The sequence below is a fragment of the Pan troglodytes genome, chromosome 5 (assembly GCF_028858775.2).
Source record: "Pan troglodytes isolate AG18354 chromosome 5, NHGRI_mPanTro3-v2.0_pri, whole genome shotgun sequence".
Lineage (NCBI taxonomy): Eukaryota > Metazoa > Chordata > Mammalia > Primates > Hominidae > Pan > Pan troglodytes.
Genome location: NC_072403.2, coordinates 111,472,418 through 111,485,997, shown reverse-complemented (window position 1 = coordinate 111,485,997; position 13,580 = coordinate 111,472,418).

Below are 13,580 nucleotides of genomic sequence, written 5' to 3'. Positions count from 1 at the left end.
GATATGTATTGTTTTTAAAAATCAAATATTACCATAGTTGTCCAGTATGATAGCTACTAGCCACATGTGGTTATTGAACACTTAAAACGTGGCTAGTGTGAATTGAGATGTGCTGTAAATGTAAAAATATATGTTGGGTTTCAAATAGTACAAAACAAAATAATATAAAATTTCTAATTTGTTTATAATGATTACATATTTTTAATATTTTGGATACATAGGATTAAATAAAACATTAAAATTAATTTCACTTTCTTTTTAAATTTTTTAAGTGTAAGATTTAAAATCATGTAATGGTTTGCATTAAAATTATATTGGGCCAGGTGCAGTGGCTCACGCCTGCAATCCCAGCACTTTGGGAGGCCGAGGCGGGTGGATCACCTGAGGTCAGGAGTTCAAGATCAGCCTGGCCAACATGGTGAACCCCCATCTCTACTAAAAAATAAAAAAAATTAGCCAGGCTTGGTGGCCGGTGCCTGTAATCCCAGCTACTCAGGAGGCTGAGGCAGGAGAATTGCTTGAACCTGGGAGGCAGAGGCTGTGGTGAGCTGAGATCATGCCACCGCACTCTAGCCTGGGCAGCCTGGATAATAGAATGAGACTCTGTCTCAAAAAAAAAAAAAAAATTCTATTGGACAGTGTTGCTGTAAGACATTATAGAGAAAATGTTAGACCCCTGTCCCATTCTCCCTACCTCTCATTCCCATTCTCCAGAGGCAGCCACTTTCAACTTTTAGTCACTTCTCTGCTGTTTACTTCATTTCCAAGTGACAAGGTTTTAATTATAACATTTATTTGAACACTTATTAAAAATGTGCCAATTATGTTCTAAGCTCTCTGCATTTATGAAGTAAATTCTTAGAACAATCATTTTAAAAATGATGAAACTCTGGAGCAGAAATATTAAGTAATTTACCCAGTCACAGATTAAGTAAGTGACAGAGCTTGGATTAGATTCTGATTCTTAGTATCTGGGCATTTGATCAGACGTGGTGGCTCACACCTATAATCCCAGCACTTTGGGAGGCTGAGGCAAGAGGATTGAGGCCAGGCATTCAAGACCAGCCTGGGCAACAAAGCGAGACTCTGTATCTGTTTATTAAAAAATAAAGCATTTTTTAAAACCTGGGCATCTAATCTCCAAATATATTACCATATTGCCTCCTCCGCTTACACTCCCCTCATTTTTTCTTTTTAATTATAAATATTATCTAACTCTCTGCTATGGAAGATGAGGACTTTGCTTTTCATACTTCTCCCCCTATTCTCCTTCCCCAACCTGATCTTACACTGGGACTTCTACTCCCATCATCACTTAATTGTATAATTTTTGTTAAATTCATATCGAATATATAAATGTACATAGATAATATTGTCTTCTATAGCATACCATGATTACATTCTCTTTCTTTTATAATATTTTTGTATTTCTGGAAGTAGTAATTGCCTTGGTTGTAATTTGTTCAACTTCATTTGTATCTTCTATTAATTGATCATCAGAATCGTTTGTCATTTTTTATTCTCCAAATCACAGGGAGACTTCTTCTTCGAGTTCTACGGCCTTCAGTCAGGACTGACTACTGTCCAAATAACACAGTTGTTGTAATAGAATTGATCATATTGGGACTTCCCTTTGTTTTCTCTTGCATTTAAGAGATATGGGGAATCCAAGTCTTCTTCTTTCACCATAGATAAGGTCTCCCTCTCTCACCCAGGTTGTAGTGCAGTGGCATGATCACAGCTCACTATAACCTTGAACTCCTGAGTTCAAGCAATCCTCCACTTCAGTGTCCTGAATAGCTAGGACTATGGGTACACAGCTAATTTTTAAATTTTTTGTGGAAATAGGGGTCTCACTGTGTTTTCCAGGCTGGTCTCAAACTCCTGGCCTCAAGTGATCCTCCTACCTCGACCTCCCAAAGCCCTGGGATTACAGGCATAAGCCACTGTACTTAGCTGGTAATCCAAGTCTTTTCAGTAGTACCTTGTTCTGGAGAGTGCAATGGCTTCTCAAAATTCTAAGGATATTAACTTAGGTTTTTTGGTTGTTTTAAAATTTTCTTTGTTCCCTGCATTAACACTACAGGTTGAGCATCCATAATCTGAAAATCTGAAATCCAAAATGCTCCAAAATCCGAAACTTGAGTGCCAACATGATGCCACAAGTAGAAAATTCCCTATCTGATTTTATGAGATGGGTCAAAACTTTGTTTCATGCACACAATTATTTCAAAATACTGTACAAAATTAACTCCAGGCTATTTGTATTAAGTGTACATGAAATATAAATGAATTTTGTTTAGACTTGGGTCCCATCCCCAAGCTATCTCATTATGTATAGGCAGATATTTCAAAATTTGAGACACTTCTGGTCCCAGCTGTTTCAGATAAGGGCTATTAAACCTGTATTTCCTTTAAGTTCCTTTTTGCTGTTTGGTTTGGTCATAGTCTTTCAAGTTAGAAGCTTGGCCATAATTATCTCAGGATCCTTCATATTTGAGAGACACAGAGAAAGCTAACTGGAGCATCTCTGTGTACATGGGTAGGACTTTTCAGTGGTGAGCTTCATTATAGGTAAGGGAACAGCAAAACATTTTCCTTAGCCTCACAACCCCAGCATTGTTTTTTAAAGGTTTTTCTTCAGAATGGGTCAATTTTTCTGGAGAGAAATCTATCTCAGGTAGTAGGAGCTGAGCTGTCAGTTCTCAGAGACGAAATAAGGCAAGAAGCTAGCTCATTGTTCAGTATGCAGAGTTTCACTTTATCTCCTTGTTTTCAGTAAGGAGTCCACTGCCATTTCGGCCCCCAGATGTTTAGGAGTTTTCACCTGCCATCTTTACCCATTAATGTTAAATTAATGCAAACAGTAACACAAAATATCAGCTGCCTACAAACAGGTATCATATTGTACATATTCACACAGTAAGAATAGCAGCAAAGTATTAAATATTTGACATGTTATCTGATTTAATCTTCAAAACTTTACTGTGAAGTAGGAACTATTATTATCCTTATTTGGATTCACTTCAACCACATTCTGCCACTATAATACCTTATTGGCCGGGTGTGGTGGCTCACGCCTATAATCCCAGCACTTTGGGAGGCCGAGGTGGGCGGACTGCCTGAGCTCAGGAGTTCGAGAACAGCCTGGGCAACACAGTGAAACCCTATCTCTACTAAAATACAAAAAATTAGCCAGCTGTGGCCAGGCGCGGTGGCTCACACCTGTAATCCCAGCACTTTGGGAGGCCGAGGTGGGCAGATCACCTGAGGTCAGGAGTTCGAGACCAGCCTGGCCAACATGGAGAAACCCCGTCTCTACTAAAAATACAAAATTAGCCAGGCGTGGTGGCAGGTGCCTGTAATCCCAGTTACTCGGGAGGGTGAGTCAGGAGAACTGCTTGAACCCGGGAGGCGGAGGTTGTGGTGAGCTGAGATCGCGCCATTGCACTCCAGCCTGGGCAACAAGAACGAAACTTCACCTCAAAAAAAAAAAAAAAATTAACCAGTTGTGGCAGTGTGCACCTGTATTCCCAGCTACTTGGGAGGCTGAGGCAGGAGAACTGTTTGAACCCGGGAGGCGGAGGTTGCAGTGAGCTGAGATGGAGCCACTGCACTCCAGCCTGGGCAACAGAGCAAGACTGTCTCAAAAATAATAATAATAATAACTTATTAAAATTTCTCTTTTTCTTCTTATCCTTTGCTCCTGGAGAAACTTGTAGCATTAAAAAGTGGTAGTGATAAAATTATATTTTTCCATTAATAAATTGCTATTTTTGGGGGCACCGAAAAATATTTTTTACTGGACGGTAGGATAAGCATTCAATTTTTTGTGTCTAATCATACAAAATTTCTCATAGATTAGCTGCTGATCCTACCTCTATCCAGTATTTCTATGGCATACACATTCTAGATAGCAAAAGGGCACATTATCTCAGAATCCAAGAAACCCCAATGAGATCATAAGCACAGAAGAATGATGTGAATGAAAGAAACCTGAGATATTTTGATTCGTTTAGAACTCTGAGGCTATCCACTGTTGCCAGTTTTTTCAGGACATCTTTCTCCTATTCCATTATGAGAGAGATGTAGAGTACATATAGCATTTAAAAATATAATCTGGCTTTTCTCATACATATCTGAAACTTTTGATCTACCCTTGTATTATCAAAGTAAAAGTGATATTCTCCCATTACTGAAATAAACAGACATTTATTAAATGATGTAGTAAATCATATGCTGTATATTTACATTTTGAGGTCTCTGATACTACAGACCTTAATAATGGTTTTACTCATAAGAGTTTTGTTGGCATAAGGCCAGGTGCTGTGGCTCACGTCTGTAGTCCCAACACTTTGGGAGGCCAAGGCAGGGTGATTGCTTGAACCCGGGAGTTTGAGACCAGCCTGGGAAACATGGTGAAACCCCACTTCTACAAAAAATAGAAAAATTAGCTGGCTGTGGTGGTATGTGCCTGTTGTCCTAGCTACTCAGGTGAGCTTCCCAGGAAGTCAAGCTGCAGTGAGCTGTGATCATGCCACTGCACTCCAGCCAGGAGACAAAGTGAGACCCTGTCTTAAAAAAAAAAAAAATTGTTGTATAAGTCAGTGCAGTTTAAAAAGTATAATTTGTCCAGAAGCAGAGGTTGCAGTGAGCGGAGATAGCACCACCGCACTCCACCCTGGGAGAAAGAGCGAGACCCTGTCTCATAAAAAAAAAAAAAAAAAAAGGCTGGGTGTGGTGGCTCACGCCTGTAATCCCAGCACTTTGGGAGGCTGAGGTGGGCAGATCACAAGGTCAGGAGATCGTGACTATCCTGGCTAACACGGTGAAACCCCGTCTCTACTAAAAATACAAAAAAAATTATCTAGGCATGGTGGCGGGTGCCTGTAATCCCAGCTACTCGGGAGGCTGAGGCAGGAGAGTGGTGTGAACTCAGGAGGTGGAGCTTGCAGTGAGCCAAGATCATGCCACTGCACTTCAGCCTGGGCAGTAGAGTGAGACTCCGTCTCAAAAAAAGAAAAAAAAAACCCCATATATATATATATACACACATAAAATTTGTTAAATCTTTGTATCAGAATGACAACTAAAATTGTCTTTCTAAGTTTGATCTAATATAGAAGATACATTATTCTAATTTATTAACCCTTTGTTTATTTGGGTAAATAGAATACATTATCAAGTTTTTTTCTTAAAAAAAAAAAAAAAAAGGGTACCAGGAATCCAAAGGTATATAGTCTTGTTCAAGTGTAGCCAAGTGGGGACAACAGTTCCTGTCCCATGCATACAAAAGGTAAAAATAAGTGCTTACCTACCAAACATATTAAATAAAATTGTCAACAATACTGTTAAAGCCTATTGTGTTCCTCTCCCTTCCCCCATTGGAAACCATTCAGAAGTAGATATTTTTATAATTTATTTATACTTACACTATATATGTCCATATGCCTACATAATAATATGTTATTTTGTATGTTTAAAAACTATACTGGCCAGGCATGGTGTCTCATGCCTGTAATTCCAGTGCTTTGGGAGGCAGAAGCAGTAGGATCAGTTGCGGCTAGGAGTTCGAGACTAACCTGGGCAACATAGCGAGACCCTGTCTCTACAGAAAGTGAAAAAACTATCCAGGTGTGGTGGTGCGTGCCTGTAGTCCCAGCTATTCTGGAGGCTGAGGTGGGAGGATTGCTTCAGCCCAGGAGGTATAGGTTGCAATGAGCTGTGATCTTGCCACTGCATTTCAGCCTGGGTAACAGTGAAAAAGCTTGTCTTAAAAAACAAACAAACAAAACAAAAAAACAACAAAAAAACTATACAGTATATGTTTCTGTAATTTGCTTTTTTCCCTCAACATTGTAAGAGTCATCCATGTTAATACATGTACCTCTGATTTTTCCATTTTCACTAATCCTGTCATCAGGTGTGTCTAATTGGCCATTAAACCTACCTACCTTCTATTGGGTGTTTAATTTCAGTTACTGTAATTTTGTTATCTAAGTTACTGAATATATTAATCACAGTTATTTTAAAATCTGTGTCTGAAAACTCCAATCTGTAGATCTTCTGTGGATTTGTTTCTCTTGTCTTGTTTTTCCATTATTTCTCAATCATAAGGTCCTATTGACTGCTGTGCCTATTAATTTTTGATAGAATACCTGAAATTGTATGTGAAAATTGTAAGGTGAAATTGTATGTGAAATATTGTAAGGAAAATTTGTGGCTCTAGCTCAGGGATCTACAAATTATGCCCCATGGACCAAATCTGACCTGCTACCTGTTTTTGTCTGGCTTTAAGAATGTTTGCTGTATGTTTAAATGATTGAAAAATAATCAAATGAGGAATAATATTTGGCAACACATGAAACATAAAATTCAAACCTAAGTGGCCATAAGTAGAGTTACTGGAATAGTCACATTATGTATTGTCTGTGGCTGCTTTTCTGCTGCAACAGCAGAGTTGAGCAGTTGCAACAGAAACCTAATTGGCCACAAGACTAAAAGATTGATTATTGCCAACCTCTGTTCTAGCTAGATAATGGTATCTTAATCTAGAGAGGATTTACTTCTGGTAGGCCCTTAAGATATTAGGAAGATCACCTTAATTCATTCAGGGATTTAGTTGATTCAAAGCTTGTTTTGAGTTCTTGTGGGGGTTGTGAATTTCTGGTTCAACTCTACTTCTAGGGCATAGCCTTTTCAGGATTCCGACTAAAAGCCTGATGTATTTACCCACAATCCTATTCCTTGATGGGCCCAGTACTTCAATGTTGGTTCATTGTCTACAACTTTCCTTCTCCCTGAGATTATGGCTCTTATATATGTGTGTGTGTGTGTGTGTGTGTGTGTATATATATATATATCTTGACCTCAGTCAAGATACAGAACATTTCCATCACCCTAGAAAGTTCTCTCCTTGCCTTCATATGTGTGTGTATGTGTATACATGTGTATACATGTGTGCATACATGTGCATACATGTGTGCATGCATGTGTGCATACATGTGTATGCATACACATATGTATATATGTATATATGCCTATATGTATATATGCCTATATGTATATATGTACATATGTATATATGTATATGTGTGTATATATACACATGTGTATATATACACACACATACACACTGACAGAAATATATATATTTCTGACATTGTCCTTATAGGTACTACAAGAATGACTGCATGAGTGAGTCTAAAAATACATGGGTCTAAAGAGGCACAGACAAGAGAAAACAGGTTTATTTTGCCACCAGTGCATTAGCACACTAATTAAGTGTAGGACTTAACATTCCAAAGGAATATACCCATGCTAGTGGGAGTCATTTACATTTAGGCATTTCTGTTTTCATTATTTTTAAACTGAGGTATAATCACTTACCAAAAATGTACATTTAAGTGTTCAATGTGTTTTGACAAATGTATATACCTATGTACCAATACCTCAGTCAAGATACAGAACATTTCCATCACCCTAGAAAGTTGTCTCCTTGCCTTTTTTGTTTGTTTGTTTTTCAATTTTGTTGTTGTTGTTGTTCTGAGACAGGGTCTCACTCTGTCACCCAGGCTGGAGTGCAGTGGTGTGATCTTCCAGTGTTTAAGTGATCCTCCTGCTTTAGCCCCCCAAGTGGCTGGGACCACAGGCACGTGCCACCATGCCTGGCTAATTTTTTGTATTTTTTTTGTAGAGACTGGGTTTCACCATGTTGCCCAGGTTGGTCTTGAACTCCTGAGCTCAAGCGATCTGCCTGCCTAGGCATCCCAAAGTTCTGGGATTACAGGCCTGAGCCACCCTCCTTGCCTTTTCCAGTTAATCTTCTTCCCTCTAGAACAGCAACCACTGTTCTGATTATCCCCATACTAATCATAATTTTTATTTTATTTATTTATTGTGTGTGTGTGTGTGTGTGTGAGACAGAGTCTCACACTGTCACCAGGCTGGAGTGCAGTGATGCAATCTTGGCTCACTGAAACCTCCACCTCCCGGATTCAAGTGATTCTCCTGCTTCAGCCTCCCAAGTAGCTGGGACTACAGGCACCCGCCACCATGCCTGGCTGATTTTTTTGTATTTTAGTAGAGACGGGGGGTGGTTTCACCATGTTGGCCAGGATGGTCTTGATCTCCTGACCTCATGATCCACCCTCCTCGGCCTCCCAAAGTGCTGGGATTATAGGCATGAGCCACCACAACTGGTGGCTCATTTAATTTTTAAATTTAATTTTTTAAATTGCAAATTTCATCACTACCATGCTGGTCATAATACTGCTATAAATCTTTAGAAGCTGTTAATGTATTTTCATTGTTCAAATTTCACCTGCTTCTCTGGATCCCAGATTAATTGATTTTTTTTTTAAGGCCACATCTGCGTGTTAATCTGCAGGTCTAGCTCATAGCCCTTTTGATGAATAGAAGGTATACTAACACAAATGTCATACATGAATAGGTAGTATAAGTAACCTGGTATTTTAGAATACTATTGAATGATACTAAGCTACTTAAAAATTAATTCATAGAATCCCGACCCTTATATTTCCATGGCAAGTAACATGCGTTATCTCAGGGGAGAGTGCCATTTTCAATTTACAGATGAGAAAATGATTCAACAACTAATTGACTTATACAAAAATCCCCTTACCATAACCAGTGGTGCCAGGACTAGATTTTTAATATTTTGCTCATTCCACTATCCTAGGCTGCATGTACACAAGGAAAGAGCCAACTTGTATTCCAAAAATTCAATTTCCTTGTTTCTTCTCTGAAAATTCACAGGTTACCCATTCTTTCCATCCTCTGGCATAGTGTTGAGCACTGAAAACATACATCAAATAGTGCTATAAACATTTTTTTTTTTTTTGAGATGGAGTCTCACTCTGTTGCCAGATTGGAGTGCAGTGGTGCGATCTTGGCTCACTGCAACCTCCGCTTCCCAGGTTCAAGCAATTCTCCTGCCTTAGCCTTCCAAGTAGCTGGGACTACAGGAGTGTGCCACCATGCCCAGCTAATTTTTGTATTTTTAGTAGTGACAGGGTTTCACCATGTTGGCCAGGATGGTCTTGATCTCCTGACCTCGTGATCCACCTGCCTCGGCCTCCCAAAGTGCTGGGATTACAGGCGTGAGCCACCATGCCTGGCCGCTATAAACATTTTCTGTATTTTATAACAGAAGATTGACAGAAATTTAGAGATAAATAATTAAATGGCTATTCACCGTACAATTTAGACTCTACACCTATGTAAAAGACTGTTGCTTTTGAGTAAGATGAAAAGAGGCTCTTAGTTTTGCTATCCTGCCTTTACTGACAGTAATTACAAGAAATTCTTAAATAGACATATAAAAATGTAATATATATGAAACATTGGATTATACATTTATCAATCCATTTTTTCATTCATCTACACACCTGTGAAAGCCCAGAGATATTGCTGTGTCCAGGGCCTTCTTGCTTCTCACTCCGGCTAAATAAGAAAACACTAGCTGTCAGATTTGGATGGTTTTACTTCATTGTACTTCTCTTTGAAGTCTCTTGGATTCATCTGTAGAGCTTCACCTACTTCATCCACTGAAAGAAAATGTTAAGAATTTCAGTTAGATTTTAGATATAGTAAATTATATGTTTTTTAATAAATTAATTTAAGACACATGTCACTTACATGGTACATTGATAGACTCAGGGATTTTTTGATACTCCAGAATTTCCCATATCTCTCTAACATCAATTAACATAATATTTTTAGAATTCAACAGGTTTTTAAGTTCCTTATAAGTGACATCTTTAGAAATAGCAGTATAAAAATTGTGGTGGTTTCCCTTTATTGACGTCAAACCTGGAAAAAATAAACAATTTAGGCAACTTCAAAGTGATATCACTATTAACAGCTGGAAAGAATAGGTTAAAAGAATTTCCCCCTGGTTCCAGTCAGTTAACTATAGTTAATTTTTTTGCTTTAATAAACTATGTATTCTAGGTATGTATTTTGCACAGTGACATAATAAATACATATTTGGTCTCTGCTCCTGGTTCCTGATACAAAAGCTCCTAAAACCCTTATAATTTCCTGAGTGATGGGGGTCAGGGGGGTGCTAGGAGCATCTTTTGTTTTAATGAATTTCATTTTTTACTCCACTTCCTGACACAGAGCTCCCAAATCCCTTGGAATTTCCTGGGTGATAGATTCTTTTGTTCTAATGAAGTGACTCTTGGTGGGTTCATGGATAGCTTCAGGATGGGGGCTGGTCACCAGAAAGACCCAAATATGATTAGAAGCTTGGAACTCAGCCCCATTATCATCCTCCAGGAGGTAAGAGCAGCTGGAGACTCAGTTAATAACTGATGACTACATGATGAAGTTTCCATAAATATCTCTGATGGGGTTCAGAGAGCTTCTGGTTGGTGAACACATTCAAGTGCTGGGAGGATAACACACCCCAACCCCATAGGGACAGAAGCTCCTGTGCATGGGACCCTTCTAGACTTCCCACTAGGTACGTCTTCATCTGGCTGTTTATCTGTATTTTTTATTATATTCTTTCAAATAAATCAATAAATTTGTTTCTCTGACTTCTTCGAGCAGTTCTAGCAAAGTATCAAACCCAAGGAAGGGGTTAAGAGAACCCCCGATTTACAGCTAGTTGGTCAGAAGAGTGGGAGGCCTGGACTTGTGACTGGCATCGGAGGTAGGGGCAGTCTTGTGGGACTGAACCCTTAGGCTGTGGGGTCTGTGCTAACTCTGGGTAGTTAGTTCAAAATAAAATTTTAGAACATCCAGTTAGTGTCCACAGAGAACTGGAGAATTACTTGGTTGTGGAAAACCCACACATCTGATGTCAAAAGTGTTGTGAGAGTACAGAAAAGAATTTTTCAGCCAGGCATGGTGGCTTATGCCTGTAATCCCAGCACTTTGGGAGGCTGAGGTAGGAGGATCTCTTCAGCCTGGGAGGTGGGGTTGCAGTGAACCAAGATCACATCACTGCACTCCAGCCTGGAGGATACAGTGAGAACCTGTCTCAAAAAAAAAAAAAAAAAAAAGGCCAGGTGTGGTGGCTCACGCCTGTAATCCCAGTGTTTTGGGAGGCCGAGGCGGGTGGATCGCCTGAGGTCAGGAGTTCAAGACCAGCCTGACCAACGTGGTGAAACCCCATCTCCACTAAAAATACAAAAATTAGGTGTGGTGGCAGGTGCCTGTAATCCCAGCTGCTCGGGAGGCTGAGGCAGGAGAATTGCTTGAACCTAGGGGACAGAGGTTGCAGTGAGGTGAGATCGTGACATTGCACTCCAGCCTGGCAACAGAGCAAAACTCCATCTCAAAAGAAGAGAAAGGAGTTTTTCCATGTATGCATGTATCCTGACACTGAGCATCAGGATGCAGCCTGTGCTGCCCTGAATGTTTGATATGGGCCTTGTGTCAGTTCCATATTTTACTCTTTCCAAGCCCCTTAATTGGTGGGAGCTTGTAAATACACATTCAGCATCTGGTAAGTGAATTATGGAAATAATCTGTAAATCTTAATCCAAGTTACAATATTAAGAAAATTTTAATTTCATTTCCCCTTGCAAGCAAAGATATTAAGCCATAGATTAGATGTGGGGACCTTACATTTTATACTACACTTGTAAGTACTTAATGGCACTGTTTTTTTTTTTTTTTTTTTTTTTGAGATGGAGTCTGGCTCTGTCGCCAGGCTGGAATGCAATGGCGCAATCTTGGCTCACTGCAACCTCCGCCTCTTGGGTTCAAGCAATTCTCCTGCCTCAGCCTCCTGAGTAGCTGGGACTAGAGGTGCATGCCACCATGCCCAGCTAATTTTTCTGTTTTTAGTAGAGACGGGGTTTCACCATGTTGGTCAGGATGGTCTCGATCTCTTGACCTCGTGATCCGACTGCCTTAGCCTCCCAAAGTGCTGGGATTACAGGCGTGAGCCACTGCGCCCGGCCTGACACTGTTTCTATCTCTTAAATACAGTCGCCTTTTGGTATCTGAAGGGGATTGGTTCCAGTACTCCCTTGGATACCAAAGTCTGTGGATGCTCAAGTCCCTTATATATAATGGCATAGCATTTGCATATAACTTATGCACATCTCCCGTGTACTTTAAATCATCTCATTTACTTATAATCCTTAGTACAATGTAAATGCTCTGTAAGTAATTGTTATACTGTATTTTTGGGTTTTTGTTGTTGTTGTATTGTTATTTTGGTTTTTTCCTGAATATTTTCTCTCTAGTTGACGTGAATCCTCTGGTGTTGAACCTGCAGATACAGAGTGCCAACATTTTGTTACATAATATGGTATCGTAATATAATATTGTAACATAATATGGTATTGGAACCCATACAATAAAATAAATCCATGGGTCCATACTGGTTTAAGGATATAATTGAATAAATAAATGGGGAGAAGGGATTATCTTCCTTATATGGGAACTTCCAACTAATAAATATAGAAGGAATGATGGGAACAGAAAACCATTAGGCAAACACTCCAGTAATAATTGTTGCAGATAAAAACCATTGATGGATATAGATCTAGTGAGTGAAAGTGTGATGAGAAATGAGGTAATATCTTTCCATGAGATACTAATTACAAAGGGAGAAACCTGAAGGATACTACTTTAACTAGTTATTCAAAGATAACTCCACTAGTAATAAGACATGTTGATAACATATGCCTCCTGATATGAGGCCCTGAGAAGAGTGCACAATATCACTTCCTTAGTATTCTTGCAAAAAAAATTCATGTCCTGAATCTAATTAGAAGAAAACCTCAGACAAAAAATCTACAAAGTAACTAGTACCCTTTTTAAAAGTGTCAATGTCAAGAAAGATTAAAGGCTGCGGATTAGTTAATAGTATTATATCAATATTAATTTCCTGATTTCAGTAATTGCACTATGTAAAATGTTCATACTATGTGAAGTTGGTAACCATAAAGGAAACTTTTACTTTTGCAACTTTTCTACAGGTCTAAAATTATTTTTTTAAAAAGAATATCCAAAAGATTTTTAAAATAACAAAAAAATTAATAATGTTCATATTTCACAACAAAATGACCACTATAAGAAAGGTAAATAAGGCCAGGTGCAGTGGCTCACGCCTGTAATCACAATACTTTGGGAGGCTGAGGTGGGAGGATCACCTGAGTCCAGGAGTTGGAGACAGCCTGGGCAACACAGTGAGACTCCATCTCTACTAAAGGTTTTTTTAAAAATTAGCCAGATATGATGGCACCTGCCTGTAGTCCCAGCTACTAGGGAAGCTGAGGCAGGATGATCGTTTGAGCCCACGAGGTGGAGGCTGCAGTAAGGCTGTGATGGCACCACTGCACTCCACCAGCCTAAGTGACAGAGTGAGACTTTGTCTCAAAAGAAAAAAAAAAAAAGGAAAAAAGGTAAATTATACAGGTATGCTTCAAATTTTGTTTAAAGTATTAAATATAGTAAAATTGATTTAAGTAGTGTAGAGCTGGCATAAGAAAAGGTTTAAAAGTCTAAGTCCAGAAAAGAGACTTACAATATACTTTATATGAGAATTTAGTATCTGCTAACAGTGACATTGCAAATTAATAAGAAAATGA